The sequence below is a fragment of the Lynx rufus genome, unplaced genomic scaffold (assembly GCF_022079265.1).
Source record: "Lynx rufus isolate CCGP_SWC_20201006 ecotype Redwood Valley unplaced genomic scaffold, mLynRuf1.p SCAF_3, whole genome shotgun sequence".
Classification (NCBI taxonomy): Eukaryota; Metazoa; Chordata; class Mammalia; order Carnivora; family Felidae; genus Lynx; species Lynx rufus.
Genome location: NW_025814845.1, coordinates 102,448,923 through 102,468,834, shown reverse-complemented (window position 1 = coordinate 102,468,834; position 19,912 = coordinate 102,448,923). Strand labels below are relative to the sequence as shown.

At 37.4% G+C, this 19,912-nt stretch overlaps 1 long non-coding RNA gene across 2 annotated transcripts in view; it reads left to right on the top strand.

Annotated features, from left to right (window-relative positions):
* LOC124520721 (uncharacterized) overlaps positions 1-19,912 on the top strand; it is a 57,208-nt gene that overhangs the window by 27,759 nt on the left and 9,537 nt on the right. The window contains exon 3 of one of the 2 annotated variants that reach the window (XR_006964385.1): positions 8,485-8,524. The exons of the other annotated variant lie outside the window; for it this stretch is intronic. This is a non-coding gene — a long non-coding RNA (uncharacterized LOC124520721). Of the gene's footprint in view, positions 1-8,484; positions 8,525-19,912 lie in introns of those variants that run through there. 2 annotated transcript variants of the gene reach the window in all.

The following is a 19,912-nucleotide window of genomic DNA, read 5'->3' as shown; positions in this document are numbered from 1 at the left end:
TATTATGTGTCATTCGTCAAATATTTGGCTGACCTTATTATATTCTATTTAGATACTATACTAGGAATTAGAGATATAAAAGATAAAAATAATTTTTTTTAAAGAGTGGTCTTTTCATTCCAAAGAGGTCACAATTTATACAACAGTTTTAAAACTTGAACATACATATGAGTCACATGGGGATCATGATTAAAATGGATATTCCGAATTGGTGGAGAGGAAGAATTCTGAGACCCTATATTTCAAATAAGTTATCAGATGATGCTTATGCTGTTGGTCTGCAGATGATATCTCATGTAAGAAGTGTTCTGTGCAGTCTTTCTCAACTAGATCTGGAGGAGAAGTCTGTCCTAATGCCTTAATCATCCATTTATGTCCTAATGACCTAATTATCCATTATGTATTCACTTCAATGTCTCTAGAATGTGCTAGTTATGCACCTTCCTTGAGAAAACTGAGAAAAATAGTCTTTAAATCACTTTTTGTCTTCTGTGTTCAAGTAGAAGCTTGTATTATTTAGGAATGAATTCAGATTTAAGCAACCAAAAGTCTATTCAGGGACTTAGACAAATAAGGGTTACTTATTTCAGACAGCCAGAAGTCAGGGCTTAGTAGTTCAGTGCTCCAAGGAACTTTCACCTTTTTTTTTCCTTCAGTTATTCTCAGCATGTACAGGTAGGTGCTTACAGATGTTGTCTCTAAGTTGTGACAGCTGCCTCAGCAAGCTCGCATCTGCTTTCCAGGTGGAAGCAGGAAGAAATACGGGTAAGGAAAAGCCAAACGATAGCTCAGTTTATAAATGTCCCTTTTTAAAAGTTTCTTGGCAGGTAAGCACAGTGACTTCAAACTAATCTTTTTTTTTTTTAACTTAAAAATTTTTTTTAATATTTATTTATTTTTTGAAGAGACAGAGAGAGAGAATGGGGGAGGGAAAGAGAGAGAGGGAGACACAGAATCTGAAGCAGGCTCCAGGCTCTGAGCTGTCAGCACAGAGCCCAATGCGAGGCTTAAACTTGGGAACTGTGAGATCATGAACTAAGCCTAAGTCAGATGTTTAACCGGCTGAGCCACCCAGGCGCCCCTCAAACTCATCTTTTTGTGTAGAACTGGTTCACACAGTCATTCCTAACTGGAAGTGAGTGTGGGAACAGGACTATTTGAACTCTAGCTTTGGAGCTTCCATAGTAACAGAACGTAAGAAAGAGGTTTCAAATGGCTTTGGAACAGTCAGGCCATAGTTCCTGCCACACTCATGGAACTGAAATATCATAAGTAAAAACGCAATTATCCGTGCTCAAATTTAAAGCAATAGTGTGAGCAAAAATTCTCCTAAAATATCCGAGTTGTCTAGAACTTCAAAGATACTGTATCGGACGCTGCCTGTTCTGATTACGCTTAGATTTGGCTATTCCCGTACCATCTACCCAATGCAAGTAGAAGTGCATTTCTCCCTTTGGCTTTCCCTAAGTCTTTTCCTCAGTTTTACAACTTCCTTTGTAAATAGAAATAATACCTTAATGCACACAAGAACATGTATGTTTCACTTTTTATCTGTAAAATACCAAACTTTTCCACAAAAACACGAAGTTGTGAACAGTCTTAGTATCCTATGTTAGTCATAGGCAAACAAACCATTTGAAACAGATTATTTAAATATAGCTTCCTTTTTGATGTTAAAATCAAGTTCTAGTATTTACAGTCAGTTGTCTGTCTGACTTAAAAAGAAACAACGAAACTCCATGCAATGAAGAGTAGGGAATTAATAACAAAATACCATCGACTATGTCTTAGGCACTTTATATATTTTAATACCATTAGCCCTCTCAGCCACCAACTGAGGTCTTCACATAGTCCGTTTTCCTAATGGGGAAACTAAAGTTCAAAGCAGTAACTGCTGAACATCACATCATCCAGCTAAAAAATGTCAGAGCTGGATTTGAAGCCAAGTGTGTTTAAACTTCCCACTTCCTCTCTGTCTTAGAAGGCATGTGTGGAACGTACTATCTTACTCTGCTTATCAATTACCTTAATGACATTCATGATGGATGTGTATGTAAAAACAGTAAAGATTCATTATTTGCCTCTATTCTCTTTTTTACTTAGAACTGAATTTAATAATTAAATATGCATCAAGTGATACTTGCTGGAAAGAAGAAATGCCTATCTTTTATTTCAATGCTGTGATATTAGTAATAAAAATTAAAGGGAGAAGAAAGAAAAGAGCAGAGGCATTGGGGAAGTGTAGAAAGAAATGTAAAGAAGAAAATTTAAATCATAAATTAATTGCCACCTCTCTGACATAATAAATAAATTGGCATTTTACTTACAAAGTAGCCAAGATAATAAAACTTAGTAAAAGTGAGCCATCGGCATTTCCCACATTTTAGATAGTAAATGAAAGAAAATATTTAAACTCATGTTTAAAAATATATTTATGGCTTCAGATATCATATATGGAAGAAATAACAGTTTTGATTATACAGATTTAAATTTTCTATATTTTTAGAGTTTCTCTATAATATGAATTGCTCTAAAAATTAAGAAAAAAATTTTAACTAGGTAATTTTTTTTATTCCTAACACAAGGAATTATCAAGAATTGACTATGTTATAGCCCCTGGGCCAGGCACTAAGCATGTACTAAGTAAGGTACACAGATCCTGGTCCTGTCCTAAGAACCTACTCTAGTGGGATGACAGGTGAGAAAACGGCAATTCACACACAGTGTGACAAATACATGGGATTCTAGGGGACCAAACAGAAAAAAACATAGTTGTTTGAACCACCTTCAGCCTAATAGATTAGTAACTCCTCATTTTGTAAAAGTCCATTCCAAATGAATAAAATGTAAGGTTTAAATCTATATGAAGGTAAAACCCGGGCTTCCTGAAAACTTTCCACTCTGAAATGAATCATGTTGGAGGAATACAGCTACCAAGGCTAGCTCTAGATGAATTAAAAGATGTTGCATTTAAAAAAAAAAAAAGAGAGAGAGAGAGAGAGAGAAGAATGAGGTGGCTTCTGTAATTAAGAGAAAGGATAATCGTTTCATGGTTTCAAAGCTTCTCAATGTTAGAAGAGACAGCCTATGTAGTTACACAGAAATTGCATATAATATACAGAGAGAAAGATATAGAGATACAGAGATCTCTATCTCTCTCCCTATGCACACATATAAACAGTTAAATGCTGAGCAGGAAGTACGGCGTTCAGAGCCAAAGAAGTGAGGAGTGTCCTGGCTACCTCTGGGAGTTGGCAGGAAGTACAGAGGCTGCGGATAGGAATTAGAAGTATTTGATAGCTCAGAGGAAAACATAGCATGGAGGGGGAAATAGTGTAAACAGAAAGGTCACGAAATAAAGGCAGGACACTGGGTTCCCTGGTGGATGCGGACAGGAACAGAGGCTGTAATCCAATAACCAACAGGGTACAAAGCGCCTCCATCGCAGAAGTGGCGACCTTGGCAGGAAGCACAGATCATACCATTATGGCCTCATTTTTCTCCTCTGTTGGGAGCAGATTTTATGACTCTACTTCAGACAGAAGACATTGTAGAAAGAAAAATTATGGGGCACAGAGTTTTAGAAAAAGAAGAAAGATTGCCTTGAGTCTGTTTCACCTAATAGCCTTTTCCTGCAGATCAGGTTTTGAGGTTAATGATGTTTATTCTGTTTGGGGGGGACTGGAATCTAATATGTGAATTTTGATATCAATATCTAAAGAACTAGATTGACAGTTTTGATTTTTTTTTTCATTCAAAACTTATCCGAGTTAGACATACCCTGAAGCTAATATTAACAGCTGAAACTTTAGTTTGCCTCACTTTGGCCCTTACAAGACCCTGTACCTGATTTGGCATTTGTAATTTTGATTCCTTTTCAAATTGCATAAAGAATATGAATGATAATTTTTTAATAAAGATGGCAGATGACTACTTGGGTCACTGCAGCATTACTGACAGATTTTGTAGGTGGAACACTTTCTTGCCAGCTCTACGGAGGCCAAATTTCTACATTCAATGTGAAGAGTGCATATGACATATCAACTAAATGTCTAGAAAACTGAAAAGGATATTTTAATGCATTTCATAAGGAAAACTGGTCAATCAATCTTGAAATGCTGCAAACTGAAATTCAACACAGTTTTTGAATATTTACTTCAGTTGCTCAGATCGTTGAAGAAAACCATAATTGCAATCTGTCAGCCTCTGATGGTTGGATATTGGATAGATTTAACTTAGTGTACAAGCAAACACAATGTGAAATAGATGTTTCTGTAAATCAAGTTTATAAGCTTTACATTTGTTATTATGCTACCTTTTATCTTTATCTAACTAAATTTTATGCACTAGATAACCAAATATGATGCTTTGGGCTACTGGTACGAGGACCCCCAAGTGAAAATGATACGTATCATAATAAACATTTGTGACCTCACATTAACAGAGTTCCAGATAGGGCTGGACAGCATAGTGATGTAGGTCTGGCACACTGATGCCATTATCATTTTTTCATCTGAATTCCCTGCCATTGTCAGCATGTTTGCATCATCCCCCATCATGATTTCAATATAGCGTTGATAGTTCCATGAGGCACATGACCTCTCTAGTGAAGGACAAAGAGATGATCCCTTCCAGGGTCTCTGTTTTTGTTACTAAGAAATAAAGATCTCACTCCATCAAGCCAAGATTTAGAAAATAGATAACTAATTTTCCTTTCTCATAAAGGCTAATTGTGTGGTCAGCATTGGTCACATGGCATATCATTCCTGTAAGCTTTCCCCGGGGTCTGTGCCTGACATTTTTCAGCCTCTAAACTGGGAGTTGGGTTCTGCCAGGAGAGATGGAGGGGAGTCATGGGGATAGGTCTATTGTGAGCAACCAAGTTCCATCACAATTAGCCTTTATGAGAAAGGAAAATTAGTGATCTATTTTCTAAATCTTGGTTTGATGGAGTGAGAGCTTTATTTATTTATTTTTTTATTCTTTGGGTGTATACTTACTCATATGAGCACATCTGTGTTTTCACCATCTGTGTGTTGCATTTTTTCTCACTCTCCAGCAATTTTACTTGCCACAAATCTTCCTCCAGAGTCTGAAAAACTTCAGACATTTTTATGTTGATGTAAGCTCCTTTGAGCTGCAGACTTTGGCCAAGCTATAACAAATCCACTAAACTGTGGAGATTTTATATCTCACGAAGGCCAAGAGGGTGGGCCTCTGAGCTACACAGCACAGAATGCCAACCATCCTGCATCCAATTACTTGGGCACAGGCCAGAACAATTGGTGTTTCCTGTCTCTAGTCCAAACTTTGAGCTGCTTCCTAGCAGAGGTCACAGGAGGGTAAAGGATGTTCCCTAAGGACTCTACTGACCCCTAAGAACTTACTGGAAAATAGCAGACTAGCTCAGGCTCCAGAGAGTATCTCCAACTAGTATCTTCAAAGACTCGCATTTATTCAAAATGTCTGGGCACTGTTCTTGCATGACAGGTGAAGGTCTAGCTCCATTCCTTACTTCCTCCAGGAAATTTTCCACCCATACAGCAGCCCTCACTCAGCTGACCTGAGATTATATAACACTTTGTCAATAATTCTCATTCATCATTTAATCGTATGCCAGTCTGCAACATTTTTTTTTTCTTCAAGTGTCTTATATTCAAAGACTTTTTGTGTTTTTCCCAAACTACAAAATAAAACCTTTCAGATCAAGGACCACATTTTTCTGTTTCTTACCACACTCTTACTATCCATGTGCCATATAAATATATTAAATAAGCAACCACATATAAGATGAAAAAAACTTAAGATGGTGATAAGTGCTGGTAGAGGAAGGATCATGAGTCATGTGATGTATGGGGGGAACGTAACCTAATCTCCAGTTGAGAAATGATTTCTCTGAGAAAGTAATATATGACCTGACTGACACCTGCAGGATGAGCAGGAGAAAATTAGGGACAGATAATGTGCTCATGTGCAAATACGAAGTTGTGTCTGGAGTAGAGAGTGCAACGTGGATGATGGTAGAGAATGAAACTGGGGGAAAGGTGGGCCAGAGGGTGCCACAATCTGTTCTCCTTCCCAGACTAAGAGCATGGAGCTGCCCAACCAGAAACTGCACTTGTCATTATCCTTTCCATTAACGGTAGCCACAAGATACATCTCTCTCTGATGGCATGCAAGTAGAAGTGATGTCCCTATATCTCAGACAGGATTTTAAGTCAATGGGTGCACTTCCTCCACATGCTCACCTCCCATCCTCTGGGCTCCAATGGTAACAGCAGGGTGACTTTGGAAGCTCTGTGATAGAGGCCGTTGTACTACTCTTGGTCTAGGACCCTAAATGATTGCTTGCGTAAGATCCTTTACCAACCCGGAGCCCCTATCCTCAATTGTCACATTGAAGAAGGACAAACTTCAGCTTTAAGTCATTGAAAGTTGGAGGGATCTTTGCTAAGATTGCTTAACCTAGGGGCGCCTGGGTGGCGCAGTCGGTTAAGCGTCCGACTTCAGCCAGGTCACGATCTCGCGGTCCGTGAGTTCGAGCCCCGCGTCGGGCTCTGGGCTGATGGCTCGGAGCCTGGAGCCTGCTTCCGATTCTGTGTCTCCCTCTCTCTCTGCCCCTCCCCCATTCATGCTGTGTCTCTCTCTGTCCCCAAAATAAATAAAAACATTAAAAAAAAAATTTAAGATTGCTTAACCTAACCAACGTTAGGGAATTTGGTTCTGATATCACAAGCAATGGGAAGTTATTTAAAGATTTTTACATGGAGAGATATATGATCAAATCAACATTTTGAAAAGATTTTTGTGTGCAAAGTGGAGAATATATTGGGCTGAGTGAGAAAGAATTAGGTGAAAAAAAATAAAGACAAACAGAAAAGCTATTGCAGAAGTCTTAGTGAGAAAAAAGTCTCTTGAGGCTGTGGAAACAGAAGTGGGTGGATTCAGATCTACAGTGATGTTGATCAGATTTGGTAATGTATCGAATGTAAAAATTTGAGAGGGAGGGTATCTACAAAGACTGCTACTTCTCTGGCTTTGGGCACTGGGTAATTGGGTCATGGCCTTCCTTTTAGATTAAAAAAAAAATAGAGAAAAGTCTTGAGTTCACATTCATTTGCGCACATGCACAAGTAGATACCCTTATTAATGTACAAAGATCAGTCTCTTATTCCACAAAAATGAAAGGAGAGCTGTGCTGTCTTCGAGAGGTAGCCCTTTAAAGTCATTGTGCTGGTGGTAACTGAAGCCTGGAATCAGATCAGCTCTTTAGCTAAATAGCTAGGATGTTTAACTTGGTTATTCCATTTTTATCTGCAAAATGGGGAAATAATAGCGCCTGAGACATGGGTTTGTAAGCGGGAGAAAATGCAAGAATACATATAAAGCATGTAGAAGGATACTGACCCTTGGTAAGAACTCATTCACTATTGCTTCAAAGGCAGCACAGTCACATACTCTTACACGTTATCCAGGTTTGGAAGTGTCATCAGCATATCATGTACTCTTTAGGTGGCAAAATATATTCAGCTAAAGCACTTTTAATTTTACAGTGTATGCTTCATACAAATAAGTTAATTTTATAGGCCTGGTTTACTCACTGAATTCCACAGGCAAAGCTTAATGCTAATGGTCTGTTTTTCTGCTCTCATTTTGGCAAGTTTGTTTTCGGGCCTGATTTATAGATAAATTCCAAGTCTTGGCCCTTTCTTCCAGGGCTCCACATTTACCCCCATTATAACATAATACTTTTCCACAGTCACCTAAATCTGCACTTATTTCCTTCAATTCTAAACTCAGTACCCCCTCTGTGAATAGTCTCTTTAACCAATTTCTGCACTCTTTTAACTTCGTTAACTTTCTTACATCTTTAATTCTTTTAGTTACTTTCTTCTTAAAGGAATCCACAGCTGCTCTAATCTTCCTCTTGAAAGCAGCTTTATATTCAGTATCAATCTTATGCCCTATCATTCCTGCCAATATTCTCCCCATTATCTTCCTCGCTGGTGCTTATAGAATCAGTCTTATCTTACATTCCTTTCAATAGGAATGAGAAAGGGATATGTGTGTGTGTGTGTGTGTGTGCGCGCGTGCGTGTGCGCGTGTGTGTGCGTGCGCACGCGGGCGCACACGCACGCGTGCTTGTGCCTGGAGTTGGGGGAACCACTAAGGTTAAAAAAGAGATAATATATAACAGCAAAACACACAATATAAACGTAAACTCTCCACTAAAGTTATACACCTTAATCCAAATATTTCAATGCTTCTTGGGAAACACTGTAAAATTATGTTTTAGGACTATTTATAGAAGAGCCTTTCCAGGTATCAGCTATGTTCCCTACAAGCAATTTTCCACTTTTTCCTTGAGTGTGTGTGTGGGGGGACTTTTGTCAGATTCAATGTCCTAATACAGATTATGTTTTTTTTTATATATATGCCACTTTATTTATTTATATATTTTTTATTTTTATTTTTATTTTACAGAAAGAACACTGCTAGTGGGGGAGAGGAGCAGAAGAAGAAAGAGAGAGAGAATCTCAAGCAGGCTCTGTGCTCAACATGACCCTAATGCAGGGCTCGATCCCACAACCCTGGGATTATGCTCTGAGCCAAAATCAAGAGCCAGATGCTCGACTGAGCCACCCAGGCACCCCAATATATGCCACTTTAGAATGTTGCCTAATTTTGTCCCAAAATGTCACCTTTCATTTTCATTCACTGCCTTCTCATTTTAAATCCATATAAAGTTTTAAAGAAAAATATTCTTCTAATTTCTATGTATATTCAAGTCAAGTATAGTAAAATTTCAGGGAGATCCAAAAGAGAACAGACAGGGCAGGGCAGGATCTGTGTAGTTCTGATCATTTGGCCAAATGTTTTCATAGTATCAGAATAATATCACACCGCTACAGCACAGAAAAATGTAATGCCCCCAAAATAAATTTTTGATTTTACTATACAGAAATACTCGAAGGGCAGCTTTCCTTTTTTGAAGGAGATAACTGGAAGAATTCAAGCACTGCCAAATTCACTCCCTCCTTCATGCCTTCTATTCATTTATGCACTCGTTTATTCTTACACCAAATACTTTTTGACAATTTTGTTATGTATAGTGAGGTTAGAAAGATGTGAGATATTTCCCTATTTTGAGGATTCTAAAAATCTGCTAGGTAGTTAGTAAGCTAATTAAATATATATTCACATATTATATATAATATATAATATAACTATATATAACTATAACCCAATTAATATATCAACAATTAATAATATAATTAATTTATATATTTTGAGAACCAAAATCATGTCAAAGCATGTACAAAGCAATGCACTAGGACAAGTATTATTCTCCAATTTTTATGATGGAAGAAACAGAGACTCAAAGAAATTAATCAATTTATATAGCCTCACCCAACTACTACTTAAGTAACAGAGCCAAGATTTAAGTAAAGCCATCTCCCTCTGATTCTAGAATAGTGCTCTGAACAGTTATACATTGGTTCCTACTTAACAATTGTTTTATCAAAATAAAAGAAAACCTAGTAATGTTCAACCAGGTACAATAATACAGAGGTTTTATAAAATTAATAAATCAATTTTTTAATTGTGTTTTACCTAACTTTTTCTCAACATAGCTATGTTTAAAGGCATATTTTCTAATAGGTGATTCTAATTCATATAATAACGTGTTTCATAAGGGGACTCAGAATACTTTCCTTTTGTGTTTTTTTTAAATGTTTTTATTTATTTGTGTGTGTGTGTGTGTGTGTGTGTGTGTGAGAGAGAGAGAGAGAGAGAGGGAAAAAAGACAGAGAGAGAGAGAGAATGCGCTATCAGGGGAGGGGCAGAGAGAAAGGGAGACACAGAATCCAAAGCAAGCTCCAGGCTCCAAAACATCAGCACAGAGCTGATGTGGGTCTTGAACTCATGAACCACAAGATCATGACCTGAGCCCAAGTCAGATGCTTAACCGACTGAGCCACCCAGGCACCCCTGTGCTTTTAAAACTCCTATTCTTCCTCCTAGCCCAACTCAAAATTCACCCCCCCCTAAAAATCTTTCCCTGAACCAACGCCCAGATAGCACAAATCCTTTCCTTCATGACTGAACCTTCCTGGCATCGAGTACACTTAAGAGTCACAGGGCTACATCACATGAGGTAGTATTGTGTCTGTCTATGTGCCTGTCTTTCTTGACTGAATATGAGCATGACAAGGCAAGTCATAGTACAGTTCCTTCTCTCATAATACCTCATACATCATTTTCCACATAGTTAGTCTTAAGTGAATGTTGGACACTGCTGGTATTTAACTAAAACAGTATTCTGAGCCCAAATGTACTCAGGTATGTGATTCCCTGGCTACACTAACGAGGCAAAACTGAAATGTTAGACACAGAAAGGACTTTTTTTTTTTTTTGGTATTATCTGCCTATACTTTTCTTGATGTAAAAATATGTGCACTGGGTAAAGATTATCTAATGGTTACATTTACTCCTGAATATAGGTATTAAGCTAGTTGATGTGTGTCTAAAATAATGCTTTACAAATGATTTAATAAAGGAATGTAAGCATAAACAAAGGCCTCTAAATAAACCAGGAAAAGTTGACTATAGGTATGGAAAACTTGCAGGTCTATGCAAGGTATTGTTAGAAAATTTGTTACTTAGCACGAGGCCAATGTCCTTATTTTTAACATCTTAAGGTACCATATTATAATGGTCCATGTGGTACTTCTCTGTAATCAAACTGCTTGAGCTGGAATCATGTTCTTCACCACTTACTGGCTTAGACATTTACTTTAGTTTTCCATATTATATCCATTTGTAAAATTGTTGTGGGAATTAAATTAAGATAACTCCCCTAAAGCACTTGCTGGGTGCCTGGCATGCAGTAAACTCTGTACATGTTAGTGATTCTTATTTGAATTAGAATTCAAAGTTTCAGGTTTTGTTTCAGGTTACTCAATATGCTTATTGATGGACTATGTGAACACAGGACCTAGCAACGTCTCATGTAGCTAATGGAAAAACCTAAACCATAGAAGATGGTCAAAATGGTAAAAATCTTGGCAAATAACATTTCCCCTTTACTTTAAGCTGCTGTGGCTCCATGTTCTTTTTAAGTTTTGTTTTAAATTTGCAATACATGAGGTTTAAAAGTTTCCACACTGGGGGCGGGGGTACAAACATGGTGCCTCTTTAGGTTAGAAAATGACAAGATAAATACTGAAAGATTAGGAGAAATACAATAGAGAACCGTATCTGTGAAGAATATATCAAACTGCCATCCTCAAGGGACCATTGTTCATTTATTCATTCAGAGAAGCATTTTGCAACAAGCAGACTATTAGTGAGGCAGGATAAAGGAGTGATTGTACATGAGAACAATTTCCAAAGTTTCTAAAAGGAAGTAAACACTAAATCTCTCCCAGAAGGACTTGTAGCATTCTTGGCTTTACTATATGCCATGCATCCATCTATCTGCTTACATTGAGAAATCTTTACTCCACATTGCCAAGTAAAGTTAATGAGGAAGTATTCTGAGACAAAAGCTCTATATCCAAGCTTTCTACTGGACTAGCTCTTTGCCAGTCAATAGGTGTTCCTGTAATAAAATCCCTAAATGTCACAGTCAGAATACTAGAAACATTGATAATGGGACTTATAAGCAAACATGTCAAAAAAAAAAACATATATAACAAGAAGCAAAGAAAAACAACAACGATGAGAGACATAGGAAATAGGAGAAAACAAGAGGAAATTCTTCATGAAATAGATTAAATTTTTGACTGTACATTCTCTGTAAAATGAGAGGAACTGTTTCCTCTTTGAAATAAAAGCTCAAAGAGAAGATGTAAAGATTCAAAGACAAGCTGATATACAGTAAAAGAAAATAAATATTGGATGGCAGATCTTGTTTGAAAAAATAATGATGCCCAGTAGAGATGGCAAAAGTAGCAACATTTCGGTGGTGACAACTTCTCCCAGGGAAAAGTGATCTGGACAAAAGAAAGAGGAAAGAAACAGTAGAAGCCATATGGCAGCTGACCAGACGTGTCGGTGAGAATATAGGAGTCACCCCTGACAGAATTAACTGTTAAGATTCTGAATTGGGTTGGTGTCCTGTGTTAGTTCCCGGTAGTAAGAAGTAGTTAAATTATGTTTCCATGAACTAATTCCTGACTAATCTGTTTTGTTTGAAAGAGACATTCTAGAACTAAAAACACAAAACTGAAACAAAAAGGAATGTTGTACATTCATATTATTAATATTTTATCATTTTAGTTTTTGCCTTCCAAACACAGTCCAACAGTGCCCGGATCTAAAATGTCCAAACCCAAAATACCATCTCTGATTCAGGTAGGGAGTAGACATCTGTATTAGGTTCTTGATGAGATTTTGGTTACAACCTTGTCTGGATAAAAATGACTCTGGATACACAGTCAGGAAAGGGCTGCTTCCTATATGTCAGAGTAAAGCTTTAATTAGAAGTATTTACTGCTGACTCCTTGTTCCCTATCCTCCATACAGAGGAAACACAACCATCGTGCAATATTCATTTTCTTGGAGAAAAGTGAAGATTACAAGTTTCTCTCAGTTCAATAGAAAAGATAAGGAGCCAAAGACAGTGACTGGCAGAAATTCAAAAGAGTGGGAACATTGTGCTAAGAGATACAGTAAAAGGATGTTAAATTATGGAGAAGTGTTTGTTGTGTTTATTTTTTAACAACCGAGATAGCGTTTTAAGAGAATGAAACATTTCCAGTTATTTAAATGTCTTTGCCCCTCAACCTCCTTCACCATAGGGGTTGTAAACTCTAACTCCTTTCAAGTTCAAATACTTTGGATCTCTTGACTTCACTTTTTGTTTAGTTGTGTCTTTGAGAAAAGACCAGAGAGTTTTGAAATTTCACAGTGATGGCTAGGTGACATGGCTAGATGGATATCTACTCATGTAGCAAGTTGGTTGCTGAAATTCGGGAAACCAGGTACCGAGTATCTGGTATTTGCTATTGAATAGTTTCATACTGAAAGTTTTAATGCTTGTGACCTTAAATTGTGAAATGAAAACAAATGCATCCAAAAATCTGAATTTCAAAGTTCTGACCTTGGGTTAATAACATTGAATGTAGGCGAGGATGGTATTTTAAAAATGCATGCAGTTTTACAGTCCCAAGCAGTCTTCAACATTTTGAGTAGTCGAGCGTTGCAGAATATATCCCATATGAAAAGGGGGCCATGACTTTGAATTCCGTTTCCAAGCCAAATTTTACAAAGGTCCCTCATTAGCCCATTGTTCTCTATAGTACCCATCACCTCTCCTTGGAAGTTTGTTCCATTTCAGAAGAAAAACGAGGTCCACAGAGTCCGTTCAGTACATTTAAAAGAAAAAAAACATAATTGGAACAGGATTGCTATGTCACGTCCATAAGATGTTTATTTAATCCTGCGAAGTCTCTTTTCTCCTAAGTAGTTTATTTTGTCTCTATTTATCTAACTGTATCTTCTTTATTTAAGAAAAATATCTTGAAATGAAATTATCAGGTCAAAGAATATGCATTTTACATTATGATGCACATTGTCAAACCTTATTCCAAAAAGAGGAAAAAGTTATACCCCAATCAATTTTGCATGAATGTGCTTATTTCCGCACATTCTATCTCTAAATATTCCCAATAGTATTCCTTTTTTTATGTTTTTGTCCTTGCCTGTTTTTCTGTAAGGGGAGCCCATATTTTTCTTACTTATGTTTTAGAAATACTTGATATTTATATGTTATAAAATTATTTTTCTGTCATAAAAGTTGCAAGCATTTTCCTAGTTTGTTGCTTATGTTTCTACCTTTTTATAATTATTCTATGTAAAAGGAATCAATGTTTATATAATCACATCTCTTATTTTTTTTCTTAATCACTTATCTTTATGACTTTGTTATAAGTTTAGAAAGTCTTTTTTTACACTCAAGAAGTTAAAAAAAACTTTCACTGGGGCGCCTGGGTGGCGCAGTCGGTTAAGCGTCCGACTTCAGCCAGGTCACGATCTCGCGGTCCGTGAGTTCGAGCCCCGCGTCGGGCTCTGGGCTGATGGCTCAGAGCCTGGAGTCTGTTTCCGATTCTGTGTCTCCCTCTCTCTCTGCCCCTCCCCCGTTCATGCTCTGTCTCTCTCTGTCCCAAAAATAAATAAACGTTGAAAAAAAAAAAACTTTCACTATATTTCCTTCTACTTATTTTATTATTTTTTTAACGAGACATAGAAGAGTTGTTAAGGACACTGATTTCCACAAATTTGGATTTCAGTTCTGCTCTTTAATTTTAAACCATGTGAATTTAAGCACATTACTTTATGTCTAAAATGAGGAAGAGAATTTCTACCTTTTGTTATGAGAGTATTAAAGCAAAGAAATTTATGAAATACTTGGCATGGAGTAATGTGATATGCCCAGCATATTACGAGTGCTCTCTAGATAGGTATTTTACTATTATTATCCCTTACATTTAAATATTGGATTCACCTAGAATATTTCCCTGAGAAGTCAGAAACACCTTTTTATTTTTTAATTTGTTTATTTTTTATTTGAGAGAGAGAGAGAGAGAGAGATAGGGAGAGAGAGAAAGAGAGAGAACACGAGTGAGGGAGAGGGGTGAAGGACAGAGAGAATCTTGAGCAGGTTCCACGTTCAGTGCAAAGCCTGATGCAGGGCTCTACCCCACAACCCTGGGATCAGGACCTGAGCTGAAATCAAGAGTCAGATGCTCAATTAACTGACTTATCTTTTAAAAGTAAAGATTTTTCTTGTTACAAATCTTTCTGATACCACCTTGTGTTCTTCAGAATAAATCTTAATTCCTGAACTTGTCGCTATCAATCCTCACAATTTTGCTTTGACCTGGATGCCCAGCCAAAGCCTCCTGCTGCCGACTCTCATGTTATTATCTCATTATACCAATTTATTTATTATTTCTGAATGGGACTTGCACTTTGATACTCTTGTACTTTCTCCAAATTATTACCATTTTTTTTTCTCCCTGGAACCTACCCCCTTTTCTGTCCTGAACATATTAAAATAATTCTTTGAGGCCCAGGTCAAGAATTGCCTTCTTGATGAAACTTCCCATTGTTGCTCCTTCCCAACAGAATTAATTGTTTTCTCTTCTGACTTCCATCGGATGTTTGCCCCTCTCTTAGCACTACAGTACACATGGGCATTGCTGTGTTCACGAATATCCACCAGTTCACGAGTATCTTGTGGGAAATGTTCTGTCATGCTTTTCAAACTTACCTGCCCACTGTTTGACATACCGAGTGGGAATGGAAAATATGTGATGACTATAAAATACAATATATAACTTCTGTCCTATTTATGTACACCAATCACAACACTTACTTGGATATAGTTGCCCATATAAAACATATTATGTGTGTATACATATATATGTATAATTGCATATGCATATAATTTTTCTATGTAAATACTTATTACATATAAAACCTTCAGGTTACATTTATAAATTATATCAACCATGAAAAGTACTTTTTGGCAATGTCATCGCATCTTTTGAGCTTCAAAATATTAAAAGGCTGAACACTTTCAGATACCGATATATTCTGTGTAAAATTTAAGTCGGCAAAAGTCTTAAGATACAGAGAGTCTATGCTGACCTATAGTCACGGGACTTTAGAACAGCTGGCCATGTGTTCATATTCCTGTGTCATTTCCGTTACTGTACGATGAGATCAAAGATGAACTATAACTGGTCTGCATAAAATCTAGTTAAATTAACATTCAGGGATCACCACTGTGCCCAGATACTATCATAAGGGTGACCATTTTTCAGACTATACTCTCTGAAATATTTGACCTAGAAGATGCTAAAAGGTTCTCCTCAAATAAAGGAATTCTATAGAACAATTAGTTTGGGGTGTAGCACATACCGATTTCTCCCCTAGGAGAGTCATTATCTCTTGAACTTATAATTTAACTCCTTGTTCTCCAAAATTACTTACTTGAAAATTGAACTTTTTTCCTAGTACATACATAAAAGCCACACTGGGAAACCCTGATGGGTATTATCTCCTCTACTCTTTACAACAACTCTGTCAACAAGTGCTGTGCAGAAACTCCTGTTTTACACATAAGGAAATGGAAGGTTTGTCAAATGCCATTGGCTGTGAGAGGATAGAACCCAGGTCTCTTCATTCAGGTTCCAAGACTCTTTATACCTCAGCTTCCTCTTGTGAATGCTTTAAACAGTGTGGCAATTATCCTTATCTAGGAAAACAGGATATTGCTCTGGGAATTATGAAAAATATTTTTCTAGGAAAAGAGATTATTTTTCTAAGCAATGAAATATCCCACTACCACCCTAGCATCACCACTATCTTTTAATATTCTCATTCTCCCAAGATCATCCCGCAGTCCTATATTCTCCATGAGGTCTATTGTGACAGTTCCATCACATCCTTCTCATCCCAAATCTTGAGGAATTCTCTGAATTCTGCATTCTGTCAGCTACTGGATATTACCTCTTGTTGTTACATAACTGTTTCATGTGTGCCCGCCATATTTCTCTAACACCACATAATTTGTCTTAACTTCTTTACCTGTTATCAGTATTGAATACTTTATATAGTACTTGTTGAAGGAAGGAATGAATGAATGAGTGCCTAAGTAAATGCATCCAAGTGGATGACGGAGCTATGGACACATAGTATGGACACATACCGGTTTAATATCCCAATTTTTAAAATTCTCATATAGTGGGGATAGAGTGGCAAACTGGGAGGGAACTCTGACTTTTGACTAGTTCAGTGGCTCTCAAACTTCAGTATTTATCCGAATCACTTAGAGAGCTTGTTAAACCACAGGTTGCTGAGCCCCACTCTCAGGGTTTCTGATTCAGTAGGTCTGGCATAAGGCCTGAGAATTTTATTTTATTTCTTTTGTTTTTTGGGTTTTTTGGGGGGCCTGAGAATTTTCATTTCCAATAAGTTTCCCGGTGATGCTAATGTTGCTGGTCCAAAGTCCATACTTTGAGACACACTAAGCAATGATAAATTTGACAAGTCTAATCACTGGGTCTGGTCTGTTCAGCTGTGTGACTGAGCAAGGTTCTTAAATACTTAGCCTTAGTGTCATTTTAAAAATGAGCTTAATATACTTAAGTTGCTGAGTGATGGTGATGTAATATATTAAAAAGAGCCAGCCACATAAAAAGACATTAATACATATTAGATTGCTTCCTTTCCTCCCTTCCGAGGAAGTCGCTGAGAGTGCTTTATACTGCAGTCCTTCCTTTTCCTTGTCTCCATCAGTTCTAGAAATTTATACTATGCTGTTCTTTTATAAATGTGCCCAAGTCCAATAGCATATACCTTGGAAGCAAGATATTGGATAACAGAAGTAATAACACAGACCTCAGGCACAGAATTCATTACTCACAGCCAACAGCAGTTCTTAGTTCAGACTACAGCCGGTTCTAGTTACAACTATCCCTTGCTCAAGTACAGGGCTTCTGCTTCAAAACAACTCAGAGACACTGACTGCTTTCTGTTTTATCTCCTCATGTAGCAGTGATAGTGCTTAAAGTTATCCCCAATCTGATGCCATTCTGTCTCACTCCATCAAAAGGCACAAAGAAGCCCTATCTTTGCTCTATTACGGCATCCTTTCAACAGACCCTTGGCTTGGGAAAGAATAGAGCTGAACTTGGATGATATTGCCTCACTTAAGAACTTGACCATTAGCAAAATTAATTGTGAAAAGAGAGACTACAGTAGTTTAAAAATTCTCTGGTGAGAGATTTCTCCTAATTTTCAGTGGATGGATTACAATGAATATGTGCCTCCCTTCAGGCTTATATTATCAAAATGGTCTCCTTTAAAGTTAAAAAAAAACCTATTTTCCTGGGCTATTTTACTGTCTTTATTATTATGTGCATTACATATTTTTGACTCATTCACTTGTGATGATCAGAAACTATATTTACCCTGTTCCCAGTTGGATTCTGAGGTTGAGCTTAAGATGTGAGTCACAATTATGCATATTAAAGCTCAACATCTTTATATTATATAAATTTTCAGAATGCTGGAGGTGGAAATGTCCATAAGGATCAGCTACATTGACTGGCAACAAGTCTTCCAGGCTCCCACAGGAGGAGTTAGAAATGCCACAGAAAGTACTTGGGGTTCCTGCTATGCAATACAGAGAGTTTCTGAAGGTGGAGTGTGATCTCCTACTGCTACTGGAGAGACATTTCCCTCCATGTTTGAGAAAATGAATTACTCCCACTTGGTTTAACTTTCTGAGAACTTTTCTCCTCAGGTTTCTGGCAATTCTATCCCAACTCATCAGCACGACAACTGGGCTAAATAAGTCTGAAACACTGTCAGTGATAGATGAGTGGGCTTATGTTTTGGTGACTTTGCTTTCTTCACTTTGGCATACAGCGTCTTTTCATCAAAGAAGTAAAACAAACCATGGAGAACATGAAGAGAAAAACCCTTTGTATCTCATCTGACACCAGATGGATCACCCTAGTCCCTGCCAGTAGCAAGATTGGTAGAATATGAGAAAGGGGAATTAGGATCACCCAGACCTTTTTTTCTGCCACCAGGCAGCCAATGCTTACTGAAAGAAATCATAAAATCATATACATTGGTCCATTCCACACAAACACTCTCTAATTTCAACTGATCCTCTTGGCTAGGGAGTAATCCTTTGATCCATCATTCATTGAGTCATAATTTCATTTGCTACTGTAGTTATTTCAAACTGTCTCTATTTTTCATGTTTAGATGCTTAATCCAACACCCTCCAAATCACTCTCTCTCTCGAAGCTATCAAGAATATCAGGACTATTTGACAGCAGTTTCCTCAGAGTTCCCTCTCAGTGCACCCGTACTTTAGACTTACCATCTCTGCATGCCTGACACACTTCTAAGGAAGAGGTTCCCGTCTTCCTTGCCAAGGCCCTGTGTGCGTACTCAATCTCACTTTCTCACACTTCCTTCTTCACTGGTACCTGTTTCCTCATGTTGCTTTCTCCTTCTTTCTGGCTCTAAAAATTCCTATTCCTTTATTTGTGACCATGCATGACCAATAGTCATAAAACAACTTTCTCATAATTTACTCCTCTCTTAAGTTCTTATCCAGTCTCTGCTTCCTTTCACACAGAAGACTGACTTACCATCTGGCCTCTGCCCTGACTACTATATTGTAATTGCCATGTTAGACAGTCTATATTCTCACACTCCCTGTTCAACTGAACAGTGTGAGCTCCTTGTTTTTGTTTGTTTGTTTATTCATTTCTTCTTTGATATTTGTGGCATGTGCTGCCGCTGCCAAAATTTCCATCCCTCTTTTTGTCTCTTTAATTGACTCTTATTCAAGTGTTCAGTGTCCTAAGTATTGGTATTTCCCAAGTTTCTACGCTAAACACTATTTTTGCTTTCTGTGATTTGCTTTGATGAGTCCTTTTATCCTTAAGGTGTGAACTATTTCCACTGAACAAATCAATAACCATCTATCTCTCCGGCCCTCCCCTTTTTCTAAACTCATACCTCATCAGCTCTTCAAACTCAAAATATTATAAATGAGATTTCCTTCCAAATCAACCTCTCCTTCTAGTTTCCAGTTTTGATCATTCAACACTGTTTCTCTGTTCATGTTATCATCCCCCTACTAAACAGTAAGTTCCATGAGGACTAGTTTGTTCATCCCTCTCTCCGAACAACTAAAAAAATGCTGGCACATGGTCCTTGGTATATAAATATGTGCCAAATTAATGAATGAGAAAATGAATGGATGAATCCTGCTTATCTAAGCTTGATAAATTCAGTCATTTTTAACTCTTCTTCCCACTACCTCACTAATCAAAATGGTGGCCAAGTCTCTTGAGTACTTTTACAGCAT